Consider the following 16,087-nt stretch of genomic DNA (forward strand, 5'->3'; position numbering starts at 1 on the left):
GCAAATGTTTTATACCCTAGATCGTTCTTAATCAGAAACTGCAAAGTGTTATCTGGAAAAAGTTATGTTAGTATTTAATTCAAATCAGATATGATATTTCGTTAACAATTATTTTCTAGTCTACTCAATGTGGTGTATTTTGAGGTCTTACATCATCATCAAGCGAGCATTTCCTACCGAGACCAAACCAATATACGCCCTTCTGCACGACCCCACGCTATGATGTTATCACTGCCGTGAAGTATGTGTGTTCATAGACTACAAGCAACCAACAGCCTCTGGATGCATCCTCAAAGTTTTCAAATCCATATCTTAATGGAATACTGTATTTATCTTAAGTTATGATACAAAAACACTGTAAAGAAGATGCTGGATCCTTAGTGGTTTACAAATATCAAATACCACTTGTATGAAAATCAAATTATGTTAAGTTTTCACTGCAATTTTAGCAAATGATATTAACGGATCATTTCGATCGTATGTAATATCATTTGGCATGCTTTCAGAAGTATGACGTCAGTTCTTAATGTAATGACAACTACCAGATACGCATCACGTAAAATATGTAACGTAACATTACAAATCTGCTTTTACGAAAGATATTTTTATTCGATAAACAGAATTTTTTTTCATTAAAGTCAAAAGGAAATAAAGCATACACAAACGGTTAAATTAACTAATTCAATTTGAAATAGTTAAGTTCAAAAATATTTTTGGTTGTTCAGTTTTCTAGAGAAGCAACTAAAACTGTATTTCTCTTAACTAAGTTATCTCTCGCCCTTTTTGATACGTAATACTATGTATCTAGAGACGGCTGCTGCGCCCCTTTTTGATACGTAATACTATGTATCTAGAGACGGCTGCTGCGCCCCTTTTTGATACGTAATACTATGTATCTAGAGACGGCTGCTGCGCCCTTTTTGATACGTAATACTATGTATCTAGAGAACGGCTGGTGCGCCCTTTGTGATACGTAAAACTATGTATCTAGAGAACGGCTGCTGCGCCCTTTTTGATACGTAATACTGTGTATCTAGAGAACGGCTGGTGCGCCCTTTGTGATACGTAATACTGTGTATCTAGAGAACGGCTGGTGCGCCCTTTGTGATACGTAATACTATGTATCTAGAGAACGGCTGGTGCGCCCTTTGTGATACGTAAAACTATGTATCTAGAGACGGCTACTGCGCCCTTTTTGATACGTAATACTGTGTATCTAGAGAACGGCTGGTGCGCCCTTTGTGATACGTAATACTGTGTATCTAGAGAACGGCTGGTGCGCCCTTTGTGATACGTAATACTATGTATCTAGAGAACGGCTGGTGCGCCCTTTGTGATACGTAAAACTATGTATCTAGAGACGGCTACTGCGCCCTTTTTGATACGTAATACTGTGTATCTAGAGAACGGCTGGTGCGCCCTTTGTGATACGTAATACTGTGTATCTAGAGAACGACTGGTGCGCCATTTGTGATACGTAATACTATGTATCTAGAGAACGGCTGGTGCGCCATTTGTGATACGTAAAACTATGTATCTAGAGACGGCTGCTGCGCCCTTTTTGATACGTAATACTGTGTATCTAGAGAACGGCTGGTGCGCCCTTTGTGATACGTAATACTGTGTATCTAGAGAACGGCTGGTGCGCCATTTGTGATACGTAATACTATGTATCTAGAGAACGGCTGGTGCGCCCTTTGTGATACGTAAAACTATGTATCTAGAGACGGCTGCTGCGCCCTTTTTGATACGTAATACTATGTATCTAGAGAACGGCTGGTGCGCCCTTTGTGATACGTAATACTATGTATCTAGAGAACGGCTGGTGCGCCATTTGTGATACGTAATACTGTGTATCTAGAGAACGGCTGGTACGCCCTTTGTGATACGTAATACTGGGTATCTAGAGAACGGCTGGTGCGACCTTTGTGATACGTAATACTGTGTATCTAGAGAACGGCTGGTGCGCCATTTGTGATACGTAATACTATGTATCTAGAGAACGGCTGGTGCGCCCTTTGTGATACGTAATACTGGGTATCTAGAGAACGGCTGGTGCGCCATTTGTGATACGTAATACTGTGTATCTAGAGAACAGCTGGTGCGCCCTTTGTGATACGTATCTAGAGAACGGCTGGTGCGCCCTTTGTGATACGTAATACTATGTATCTAGAGAACGGCTGGTGCGCCCTTTGTGATACGTAAAACTATCTAACTAGAGACGTCTGCTCCGAGATTTTTGTAACGTAATACTGTGTATCTAGAGAACCTGGTGCGCCCTTTGTGATACGTAATACTGTGTATCTAGAGAACGACTGGTGCGCCATTTGTGATACGTAATACTATGTATCTAGAGAACGGCTGGTGCGCCCTTTGTGATACGTAATACTATGTATCTAGAGAACGGCTGGTGCGCCCTTTGTGATACGTAAAACTATGTATCTAGAGACGGCTGCTGCGCCCTTTTTGATACGTAATACTATGTATCTAGAGAACGGCTGGTGCGCCCTTTGTGATACGTAATACTATGTATCTAGAGAACGGCTGGTGCGCCATTTGTGATACGTAATACTGTGTATCTAGAGAACGGCTGGTACGCCCTTTGTGATACGTAATACTGGGTATCTAGAGAACGGCTGGTGCGCCTTTGTGATACGTTTGTGATACGGCTGGTGCGCCCTTTGTAATACTATGTATCTAGAGAACAGCTGGTGCGCCCTTTCTGATACGTAATACTATGTATCTAGAGAACGGCTGGTGCGCCCTTTGTGATACGTAATACTAGGTATCTAGAGAACGGCTGGTGCGCCCTTTGTGATACGTAATACTGTGTATCTAGAGAACGGCTGGTGCGCCCTTTGTGATACGTAATACTATGTATTTAGAGAACAGCTGGTGCGCCCTTTGTGATACGTAATACTATGTATCTAGAGAATAGCTGATGCGCCTTTTGTGATACGTAATACTATGTATCTAGAGAACGGCTGGTGAGCCCTTTGTGATATGTAATACTGTGTATCTAGAGAACGGCTGGTGCGCCCTTTGTGATACGTAAAACTTTGTATCTAGAGACGGCTGGTGCGCCCTTTTTGATACGTAATACTGTGTATCTAGAGAACGGCTGGTGCGCCATTTGTGATACGTAATACTATGTATCTAGAGAACGGCTGGTGCGCCCTTTGTGATACGTAATACTGTGTATCTAGAGAACAGCTGGTGCGCCCTTTGTGATACGTAATACTGTGTATCTAGCGAACGGCTGGTGCGCCCTTTGTGATTCGTAATACTATGTATCTAGAGAACAGCTGGTGCGCCCTTTTTGATACGTAATACTATGTATCTAGAGAACGGCTGGTGCGCCCTTTGTGATACGTAAAACTATGTATCTAGAGACGGCTGCTGCGCCCTTTTTGATACGTAATACTATGTATCTAGAGAACAGCTGGTGCGCCCTTTCTGATACGTAATACTATGTATCTAGAGAACGGCTGGTGCGCCCTTTGTGATACGTAATACTATGTATCTAGAGAACGGCTGGTGCGCCCTTTGTGATACGTAATACTGTGTATCTAGAGAACAGCTGGTGCGCCCTTTGTGATACGTAATACTGTGTATCTAGAGAACGGCTGGTGCGCCCTTTCTGATACGTAATACTATGTATCTAGAGAACGGCTGGTGCGCCCTTTGTGATACGTAATACTATGTATCTAGAGAACGGCTGGTGCGCCCTTTGTGATACGTAATACTGTGTATCTAGAGAACGGCTGGTGCGCCATTTGTGATACGTAATACTATGTATTTAGAGAACAGCTGGTGCGCCCTTTGTGAAACGTAATACTGGGTATCTAGAGAACAGCTAGTGCGCCATTTGTGATACGTAATACTGTGTATCTAGAGAACGGCTGGTGCGCCCTTTGTCAGTATCAAGTGACCGGTGGGATTTCCAGCTTGGAGCCTTCCGCAGCATGTTTCAGTATGCAAAAACACTTTAATGTCGGCTTCAGTCCGCAAAACAAAAGGAGGCTTACACTAATATATCGCAGCCTTCCTTAAACACACGCACTCACAGGTATACATAGGGAGACTGCCCTTAAATGATATTAATCATAATAAAACTAGATCATATAAAGATTATCCTAATCATTTGTTTACAATTTTGTTATCTCCGTTTTCTTTATCTTCCGAAATATTAGGCAGATATTGAAATCTTAGCATATCAACTTTGTGACCATGCCTGCAGTGTGATGGAAAAATACTGCAGAATCTTGAACATATATACCTATGCTGCACTCTATACAAGTGTTGATCAGTAGAATACATTACAAGCTCACACTCAAATAAGTAATCTGTAACGGTTTGTTATAGGTCTACCATTGACCTAGGCTTGGAAAGCATTGGCTTGTTGTTTTACTAATTTGTTATATCTAATATCATTAAGTCCGTGTACTGTCAGCCATGACAGTAAATAATATACAGAAGGTATAAGTGTGAAGAGCATTTAACAATTAGACTGTGGCAACCGCACAACCAATACTGGTGGAAAGAAATATCTAGACTGGGAGGTGGCCTTGTCCGATGATTCAATACTTTTGCTAGCAATTTTCATATATAAAAAAATTCTGAACCATCCCACTTTTCGAATGAATTAACACATGTCATGGACGATGCGGCGAATCTTGAGGACAAAATTCCATCAGTAATCTCCAAGATTATAAGATAGAGTAAAGGCAAACAATGAAATACACAGCATCATAAAAACAGTGTGATGGCGATGTAATTCAAACTCTGATGTTGGTCTGTCATAACACATTTACTATAAAATTTGCAATTTTAGAGATTTTTTAAATATCATTTTCAAGATTTGAATAAAACCACAAAAATTGAATTAATAACGAAATGTTTTTCCATTTGTTGATATATTGCTATATTTATATTGAGTTATATTTTGGGTCCTGATTGTGCTGATATGATCTTTTTGATGGTGTACATTGGAAATAGAAGTTTAGGCCCTATTGTATCAACAGTTCTGTTAACCACCATACCGTGTATTGTGATTCAATTTTAGTTTATCATTTACTATTGACGTATTCGAATTTACAATATTAAAATTAAAAATGTGAAAATATTCCTCAGTGTTTTGTATTGGTTTAATATTTACGAAGTTTTGGCACTGACACTGTATCCGTGAGAAATGTTTAGTTTTGGAAGTCAGATAACATAAGAATATAAGTACAACTGCTTTCGCTTGGCATGAGCGCTTTAAGATAAATTTTAGTCCAGTTGGCATTCATAAGTCCATGAATACCAAATGAAAGCTTTAATAGCATCAAGGTTGTTATGCCTACACCAATCGCAGACAACATAATTTCCTCTTATATCGCTCCACTAGGATTGTTATTAGATCATGTCTCTTAACACTTTCAATAAGACAGAGGTAATTTATGCGTAAAGATGACTCCATTGCTGTGAATACTTTTCTGTGTGACCTCAGCTTAACGACTGACACCGAAATAAATATTTTGGTATTAATAAGTCCGAACTCAAAGCCTTGTTGTAACAATACCTAAACACGTAAAGTTTTACGTGATTCTTCCGCCTCGACCATGTATATGTATAATTAGAAAGTTTGATTTGATGTTGAATGTTTTGTTTACATTTTTGATCTGGAACTCCCATCCTTATTTAATAGTATATCCTATAATTAAATTTAACCTACGTAAATTTACATAGGTCAGTCAGTACAACTACGTGATGTCAACAATCAACTTTTTTTATCACGTTACTTCAGAAAGGCTAATAATTATGGCTATTTACAAATCATCAGTACTTGCTATTAAGCACTTTTTCGTCGTGCTAAACTTTTATTTTCAAAATCTGTCGACCGTGTAAACTATTCATTCCTTCGTGCCAGAGAACATCTGTTTTGCCAGTCGGTGTTTGACGGAGTAATGGAAGAAAAATCCATGTTTAAATGAGTGTGAAAACGGGTTAGATTAAAAAGATATTGCTGTGAAATTTTCTATCCGAACAAATGAGGTTTTTTGCGAGAATTTCCCGAAGATACCATCAACAACTATTGATTTGTTTAGCTGTACCAGAAAAAATATTCGCAACATGTTTGAAATCGTAAAGTGAACAGTCACTGAAAGCAAGCTATTCTCTCTCGTTCATATGTGAAATGATTGTACAACACATACTTAAGTGAATAGTACATAGTTATCGATAGAGTTTAGCCAATGTGATTGAATCATACACCAGTTTGGGCCTGGGGCTAACAGTGTTGAAACTTGTACATGTTGCGAAATTAAGACAGGTTTTTATCATCAACTCTTAGCGTTTTAAAAGTTGGAACATTAACGATAAATCCATGAAATTTTGAACATTAAATTTGTCAGGTTTGGTTGATATTCAAAATCGGAAAAATAATGTTGTTCATCAATATTCCATTATATTTTTTGAAATTTCAATGCTTACTTCGATTTATCCTAATTCTGAGTGAATAGTGCTTTAAATGTTCAAATGACATTATCTTCAATTAAACAACAAATGTAGCTGTCTTTTCTTTGAATAAACAACGTTTCTACTGTCAGAAGTACCGGGGTTCGAGTGAGTTATAATTCTTTTGATCGACAAACCTTTCATAAAGATATCTTTATTTTGACTCGTTCTCTTCGGCTTCGTTATGTCAACAGAAGTTCCTATAACACAATCACAAGAATATTGCTAGGACTTCTACTATCTACGATATTTGCATCATACAGTGTACATGAGGAATAGTGCTGGCACGTTTCTAGCATAATACAATTCATGTTATCGTAAAGGAGACTGTCGGTAATATCCTCAGTTCTTGTACAGGCAACCGGCAACACGATCTGTGATCTGAAGGTATATGTATTTTACCGTTAACAAACACTTGCTGGAATAAATTCACACGTCCGGACAACACTTTTCGGTTTATCGTTAGTATTCATCACGTACACAGAATGTACGGATTATCGCGACATGACACGTGACTTATTCTAGACACCTGATAAACAGACAAGCAATTTTGGTTTCAAGGAATGAGAAAATGGACTGGAAGACGAAGAGGATTCTGACCTTAGCATTTAATCTCAATCCGAACTAGGACATTTATTGGTGTGTCTTTTGTATAACCTTATCATTAAAACTAGACTAACCACTCACGTGACTTTTAGTCTGTTCTTTGTTCAGCTATAGAAATGTGAATGATATGCGTCAATAATGGACACAGAAAGGTAAGACTCGTTTCTATTATGGTCTCTGTAAGACCTCTGCCTAAATATTTGGGATTATAGTTTGCCTTCGTGCCAATAAACCTTGTGGTTGTTTACATCCTATTCGCTGTGGTAAGACAATAAATAATCCATCAGAGCGAGAAAAAATAACGAATAAAACAATGCTAGATTTTGGTTTTTAGGGGCTACTCTTCAACGTTTACAGTGGTTAGATAACTTAAACCCGCATTACTTTTTTTAAAATGACCCGGGAGTTTTATGTTTACTAGTTACTGCATCAGGTAAATCATTGGTACAATTTAAACTGAAATAAATAATAAATCGTCTTATTTAAATCTCGCAGTTATTATCTATACATTTATATTTGCTATATTTTCGATTTGAAAAAAAGTTTTAAATCAATTCGTTTCCGTTTATTAAAAGCAAAGTCAGGCAAAGGAAAGCACACTACAACAGTGTGACGGCTGGTCCTATGACCCATCATTCTTGTGTCAATACATTCATATATGAATGACAGAACACGCATAAAGGATTTATTTTCTATGCAATTCAATTTCGGGTAATTATCGTGCGAGCACAATTAGGAAAATTTTTAATCAATATTTCTTTTACGCAAACATGTTTTGAAAAAGTGAAGGACATATGTTGAAATACAAATATGACTGGTTGAAATATCAAACAAGCATGAGCATTTTTTTTTCAAAAATATCAGAATATATATTTACTTCGTTCATACATGCATGAAGACATTACACATAGACGTGTACTGTTTACTGACTAAATCACTTAACAGACTATTCATTTTCCCCGAATTACATAAAAAGTTTTATCGACATGGGAACGGATTTGTACAGAGAAAACTGATCATGTGATCATTGAAAATTTAAATTGACCGAAAACATAATACCCATTAAATTATGTATCTGATTTATATAAAGTTATACAAACGCAGCAAAGAAACCACCGACATGAAAAATGAATCACAATTCAAACTCAAATTCGCAATATATAACGAAAAGAGATATAAACACGGAACACCCTGAAAAAGTGCCAAAATATTAAAACCAGGATTTCTGAAACGGTAAACGTTTTCTGCTTCTTCGACGTCATCTGATATATAAATCTAGGACAATCAAAAAGTTAGAAATTATACATATATGTTCCGAAATGATAACCGAAATGATACATGTATGTTCCGAAATGATACATGTATGTTCCGAAATGATACGCGAAATGATACATGTATGTTCCGAAATGATACGCGAAATGATACATGTATGTTCCGAAATGATACGCGAAATGATACATGTATGTTCCGAAATGATACGCGAAATGATACATGTATGTTCCGAAATGATACGCGAAATGATACATGTATGTTCCGAAATGATACGCGAAATGATACTAGTATGTTCCGAAATGATACGCGAAATGATACATGTATGTTCCGAAATGATACGCGAAATGATACATGTATGTTCCGAAATGATACGCGAAATGATACATGTATGTTCCGAAATGATACGCGAAATGATACATGTATGTTCCGAAATGATACGCGAAATGATACATGTATGTTCCGAAATGATACCTGAAATGATACATGTATGTTCCGAAACGATACCTGAAATGATACATGTATGTTCCGAAATGATACATGTATGTTCCGAAATGAAACATGCATGTTCCGAAATGATACCTGAAATGATACATGTGTGTTCCGAAATGATACTTGAAATGATACATGTATGTTCCGAAATGATACATGTATGTTCCGAAATGATACATGCATGTTCCGAAATGATACTTGAAATGATACATGTATGTTCCGAAATGATACTTGAAATGATACATGTATGTTCCGAAATGATACCTGAAATGATACATGTATATTCCGAAATGATACCTGAAATGATACATGTATGTTCCGAAATGATACGCGAAATGATACATGTATGTTCCGAAATGATACGCGAAATGATACATGTATGTTCCGAAATGATACGCGAAATGATACATGTATGTTCCGAAATGATACGCGAAATGATACATGTATGTTCCGAAATGATACGCGAAATGATACATGTATGTTCCGAAATGATACGCGAAATGATACAATTATGTTCCGAAATGATACGCGAAATGATACATGTATGTTCCGAAATGATACGCGAAATGATACATGTATGTTCCGAAATGATACGCGAAATGATACATGTATGTTCCGAAATGATACCTGAAATGATACATGTATGTTCCGAAATGATACGCGAAATGATACATGTATGTTCCAAATGATACCTGAAATGATACATGTATGTTCCGAAATGATACATGTATGTTCCGAAATGATACCTGAAATGATACATGTATGTTCCGAAATGATACATGTATGTTCCGAAATGATACCTGAAATGATACATGTATGTTCCGAAATGATACATGTATGTTCCGAAATGATACTTACGTAAACAAATACCGAACCACCAGGCATATATACATACGACATATAGATAAAAACAAAACGCGTTTAAGTTTTATTCAATTTCACGTAAGCTTGAGAGAGTCACGTTGGTATGGTAACTTATAGACTTGTTAGTGAAATCTTATCAATCAGACATTTACACCAATCGACAAGTCGACAACATTTAAACTAACCAATTGCACTTCTAAATCAGCGTTAATGAGCACATGTATTTTACGTATATAGGTAAAGGAACTTACTACCGTGCAGCGGAATCTCGCTTCACAAACTTCCCAGAACCAAACTTTCCGCTCCTCGTTGTGTCAGCATTGTGTGTAATGGTTGATATCAAAGGCAAAAGTAGACATTTGCATGTACGTTGTCGGTGTGGTTATATAACAAGATAGATATATCCTTACTTTGACATTTACTCATTTGGTATTAGACCAATGAGTCAGTATGACAAAACCATTGGTCATCTGCTTATCGATTCACTTGATAGTAAAACGTTACTTCATTTTATCTTTGCTAGATTTGTAACCATCCATTTACCGTGACGAGAGCTATGAATATCAGTGAAGGTACGTATCGATAGTATTTGAGTACCACAAGTATTTTCCACTACAGTATATAATGTTACCGTTACCCCATTAAATAGAACGGAATACGTGATACCAGCTAGTACATTTAGTTTATTTCGAACCCGATTCCACACAGCTATATGTTTGATTACTAAGTAAACACCCCTGGACATTGTAAACAACTATGAAAAAAATCAAAGGCCCGCCTGTTCAAAATAACCATATTATTACAAAAACAATCAAACTACGAAAACCTTTGGCCAAAACAAGATTATTTAAGTTGATAATCAGCGATGTATAGGATATTTGGTCCCGGGCGTTCAATGGTACCCAATACCACTGATTAAGTCCTTGGGGTGTATCTTCATACTGTGAGCATCATGAATACCTTGGCTTTCGTTCAAATTGATGTTTATTGTGTTCTTATTGATTCTGCCACATTGACAGGCATATTTCTTGAGGATATCTCAACAAGGTCCGTTACCATCATATTAATACCGTCACAGATCAATGTTTACAGGGTAACCAAAGATCAGTTAGAAATCGCCATCCAGGTGGTCATGTTATCTTGTCCAGGAAATTGTATTCTGATGATAGGAAATTTAAATAATGATACTGGGGTTGCGAACATATCAAACGCAACAGGTTTGATATTTTACCTAGGTTTAACTTTTTTTTAAATTTAATTTTTCATATAAATATCTCTTAGAAATATCATCAATACACATTTGAAACATTCTAGATTTTGATGAAAAGCACGACCGTCTCTAAAGAGTGGTATCAATTCTTTATATTAAGATCTTTGCCCAAACAAATAGTTTTCAATGATTCTTAGATTGTCTCTTTAAATTCTATTCAATATGATCCCTTCCCTACATGAAAAGATAGTGAGCTGGCGCAGTGGTTAGGGACTCGCCTTCCGAAAAAAGCCGTCAGGGCGTCAAATCCCAGAACGGAAGTGAAAAGGTACGGGGTCACCGGCCGTCCTCGAGCGATTACTAAACATAAGTTGAAATAATTTATTTCGCATTTATCAAAAAAATGATATACAATGTCTACATAATATTTATTCTAAATATAACTAACGTCAATTGGCATATGACCCCTCCTCCCCCGCGCTCACACAACTTCCATCCCCTTGTTAATATTAACGTGTTTCTACTAGAAAAAGTTATTGAGTGACTTCTCCTATCGCCCCCGCCTTACGTCACATGACCGCCACGTGTTGGCTCGTCTTATGTAAATAAATGTGGTTCCGGTTAGTGTCAACAAAGGCCAGAATACCTGTTTTACACTGTTTCGTAATATTGTACAAACCCATCAATTAGTAATATTGTTAATAATATCCGACAAATGCACCCCTTGACATTTCACGATAAATATGCTAAGCATTAATGTTATTAAGGATAAGGTTAAACGATTATTCTAGATATCCTATAATTATTTGAAAGGTAAGGCTTTTCTACTCAGTTGACGACATTCGCCATTTCAATTACCTTCGCGAATGAAGACGTGTTTTACAAATAAGAAACTACCAAGCAGACGAACCAGTTCAAACACCGGTAACTTTATGTCGTCCAGCAAGGAAAAATGTGTCTCCGTCATAAGAGAGATTTGTCCACTTTTAAGACTTCTGGGGTACTGTTTATTCCTTTTGTATCACTTCCATGATTTATCTGGAGGAAACATTTTGGGGGGATAATTTTCTAGTTTAGAGTTCGTGTATTACAAAGATGGTATTTCAATTTCAAGTTTTCTATTGGTCAACGAGGCATTTTAAGCAGAGAGTACTTAGGTCTCTTTACGGGAATCATTGCATATTTCTAGCGATGTTAGAATAAAGATTAAACCCGAGGCTTCCGCGGGAACAGTCCAATAAAAACACGCTGTACATTCTAGAGTGTCCGGGTTTTTTCACCTTTCAGAAAAATTGTAAAAATGTGTACAATTGTACAAATGTTGCTCAAAGTATATATATATATATATATATATATATCAGTATTATCATTTTTTCTTTATGTAATTTTTGTTTGTGGGGGTGATGGAGGGGGGGGGGGGGGCACTTTTCAAGTTTTGCGCCTTTGTAACATCCGCTGGATGAATCATACTGACATAACATGGACACGACAGGATAAAACCGATCCATGTGCAACACTTTCCATGTTGAACAACAAGAACGAAACTACTTATAAACTTTGGTATATCACGGTTTGTGAACAAAACCCATGGCTTTCACCCCGTTCGTTACCATTCACCCCGTCCGTGATTATTCACCCTTCCAGTGTACATATTACTCGACCGAACGTATATACTTGGATACCAATCGATTGGGTGAGTACCCTCCTCCCTGGGACCATCCGTCCGTACACTTAGTCACACATGCCTATGTACACATTGAGGGCTTACGTCCTCCCTGTGAGGACTGTTGCTCGTTTGTGTATAGACGTGGTATTCTGTTTCTCTCGACAATTAACAATGCTATGATCTTAACAGGAATGACAAAAACGAATACATGTAAACATGTCGGTATAATTAGCACTGGCTGTGTGTGACATTCCGATAGTTCACACGAGTGACTTAACACGTGTTTGTAGACAACCTATCTAGGTTTGTATGCCACTTGTTGCATAGAAACATCTTCCTGATCAACAATAACGATTGTCTACCCTCCAATATCTGATATTCCATGACCGTCTGCTTACAACATCCTACCCTATCAATTTATCTTGATTTATTAACTTTAACAAAACAGGCAATAAGCAAAAATGAAATGGAAAATATGCATTGTATTGTATATATAAAAGAAAGAAACTGAAAGAGTATCTTTTAAAAAACTTTTTTCATTCCCATCGGTTTTAATCGATTACTTCCATTTGAATTATCTCCCTTTAATTCGTAAAGGTAATCCCTCAGTATTGTAAAGTGTTTTAATACAGCGTTATTTTTCCTCGATTTTGTTCACAAAGAAATGCTAGTTTGATTCAAACTTGATAAGTATTCGATATTGAAATACAGGGAAAAACAATACATTTTTTTCTTCAGTGAGCTGATCTCTCAACACGATGTTAATATTTTCAATCCAACGGTTCGAGTCTTATCTACAACGCACATGTGCAACTGTTCCAACCCAACCGATCGGGCATGATACGTGATCCTAAGGGGCGATGACGCCAACAAATTATTCAAATCCATGCCATCTTGTACCTGATACGGAAAAGCCATAATTAAAAAGAAAATTTAAATTACAGCTGATAAAAAAATCACCTACGCCTCGTTTTCATCAACTTGAAGGCCAACTCTTGGCACTTCGTTGTATGATGAAAATAAATATTTATGAATGCATTGCGAATAAAATATTCCATGAACAGGGTTGCTGACTAGTCTGTTGGTTATGGTCTCCCTTACATGTGTCTGTATGTACAGATGATTTGTTATCGGGCGTGTAGGGAAAGATTCCGGGATATCAACCAGACAATGCATGCCTCCCACTGCAAATAACCATCAGAACAAAGCATTTTAAGTCATGCATGTATTTCCGCTGTGTTGCAGTGGTTGAGGGCGATTCCACGTGATTTGTTTAACAATGGGTTCACATGTATGTTTCGATATTTTGGAAAAGTCTTGATTTTTATTTGTTCTTCCTTTGGAATAAATATCCAGGTGGTGTATTCAAATCTTTGAGTGTTCAAAAATTAATTATCATTCTATGTGTTTTTTTACATTTACTGTTTTAGTTTAAATAACATTAAATTCAAGAACACAAGAAAACAATAAAAATAAAAGCGATTTAGCGCATGAGAATACACGGTTTTCATATTTAAACTGTATTTGCAACATTTCAAAAATGTTTTGTTAGCAATATGATATTAATAAAGAAATGTTTAAACAGAAACAGCTAAACATCGATAAGAAAACAATAAAAATAATGGAATTATGATAATAGTTCTTACCAGAATTCCATTCGGAACTTCCTTGGTTTTTTATCCCGGCAAACACATAAAGGGAAAATCCAGGAGTATAAAACTGCACTTTAGGTAAAGTTCCATACGTAGGGGTGAGGTAAACGGTTATAAAAAACACTCCAGGATCCTGAGGAACAGGATTCCACAAACACAAACATGGTATGGAATTAGACAAATGCACATTAGCAGATACAGGCCAAGCACACCTCGCGTGTAAAGACTTCACCCAAGAGCGCAATGACTTTGTCATCCCTGAGCAAGACCGTCAGTTCATCCAAATCAACTACAATAATGTTGATTGTAAGCGAGGCCTGGGGTTAAGGTTTCAATAAAATTACATGCAATTAACAGCAGACAATGTATCTGTTTTCTATAATTATACCAGTTAACTGTCGATATGACTGGCACGTGTGACTTACCAATTACAATAGCACATGATTTATTTTGAAATTATTCTCGAGACTCATTATATATCTAGATTACAACAATAGCCTGAAAATTGAAATTTGATTAAACTTGTCCCGTGTTTCTATAGTATCGTAATGATATAGATTTTTACAGAATAATATTATACTTTATATATGAGCGTGGGTTCGTCCTGGTAAATCACGGTAATAGTTGTACTAAGCAGTACTGTAATTATTTCCATAGAAATCAGACACATTGGTTATTGTTACACAGTAGTCTAAGAATGTGTTACCTTTGTGTAAAGTTTCAGAATCAGAAATGAGTAAATCCAAATAAATCTCCATTTGTGAATCAGCGTATGGGTATGGAACCTTGTACCACAAGCACACACCAGTTGAGTAAAAATGATGTTCGTTTATCTCTGTACTGCATAGCGGTGGTACGCTTGTGTCTGACAGAGACTTACGAACGTGTAAGGTAGGGCAGATTGCATCACAGTAAGCGTCCAAATACACTTACATTAGTCAATTCTCAATAGTCCACATCGAACGCACCTTTTCGTGTTGATGACTGGAATAATCCAATGGAACGCAACTTATGGTCATGATGAGTGGTCCATATCGAACGCACCCCTTATTCATTAGTGTTCATCTTAGAACACAGTATTTCCTTTGATAACGAAACTTTTCTTACGAAATACATAATTTACGTTACTCATGGTTCGTCTCGAAACACGCTTTCTTGTACTGGAGACGTTTACTCATGAGTGGGCATATCGAACGCACACATTCTCAAATGAGATAAACCGGGAATATCGCTACCCCTGCACGTACTAGACATAGGATTACATCACAGTGGCTAGCGTGCAGTCCTGTACTCCATTAACAGTAATGTGTGTATGTACTGAATATTCTGTGTCAAAACACTACTGCCGAAGCTGATCTAAGCCAGTACCCTACACGTAGCCAGGATTACGTCACAGTGGTTGTGTTTACAATTCTACTCCACAACACAGTGGTAGTACTCCAGGTCTATGCAACGTTACATCCTTAGTCTGTGATGCACAGCGTTACAAACATGAAACTCAACGCTTGCTATTTAACTTACTTCTGTTTTTCTCGTTCACGATGAAGTATTAAACCTCTGTTACGTGTTCTTCAAATTTCATAAAACGTACAGGGCAATTCTGTTCAAATCCTTGTTCAGTTCTTCTGCAACATATGCCAGAAAGATGTTTTGTGTTTCGGCTGCTGACCCCGAATCAGTGTTAGCATTGTGTCAACTCTTCTGTTTGCCTGATCATCTCTCCGTCTCTCTCACGATGTGTACAGAACCAACACGTGTGTTTTATCATTAAACAATCGATTGGGATGGACTATAAACAAAATGTTATGTAGTACACATGTTAACTTCTGT

At 37.2% G+C, this 16,087-nt stretch overlaps 1 protein-coding gene across 2 annotated transcripts in view; it reads right to left on the minus strand.

Moving 5' to 3' along the window:
• Positions 1–16,087, minus strand: part of LOC132557630 (innexin unc-9-like) — a 106,727-nt gene that overhangs the window by 8,094 nt on the left and 82,546 nt on the right. The window contains exon 1 of one of the 2 annotated variants that reach the window (XM_060222137.1): positions 14,964–15,103. The exons of the other annotated variant lie outside the window; for it this stretch is intronic. The gene's annotated coding sequence lies outside the window, so the exon portion shown is untranslated. Of the gene's footprint in view, positions 1–14,963; positions 15,104–16,087 lie in introns of those variants that run through there. 2 annotated transcript variants of the gene reach the window in all.

The sequence above is a fragment of the Ylistrum balloti genome, unplaced genomic scaffold, assembly GCF_031769215.1.
Source record: "Ylistrum balloti isolate Yb309-2 unplaced genomic scaffold, AGI_CSIRO_Ybal_v1 Utg370702, whole genome shotgun sequence".
NCBI lineage: Eukaryota > Metazoa > Mollusca > Bivalvia > Pectinida > Pectinidae > Ylistrum > Ylistrum balloti.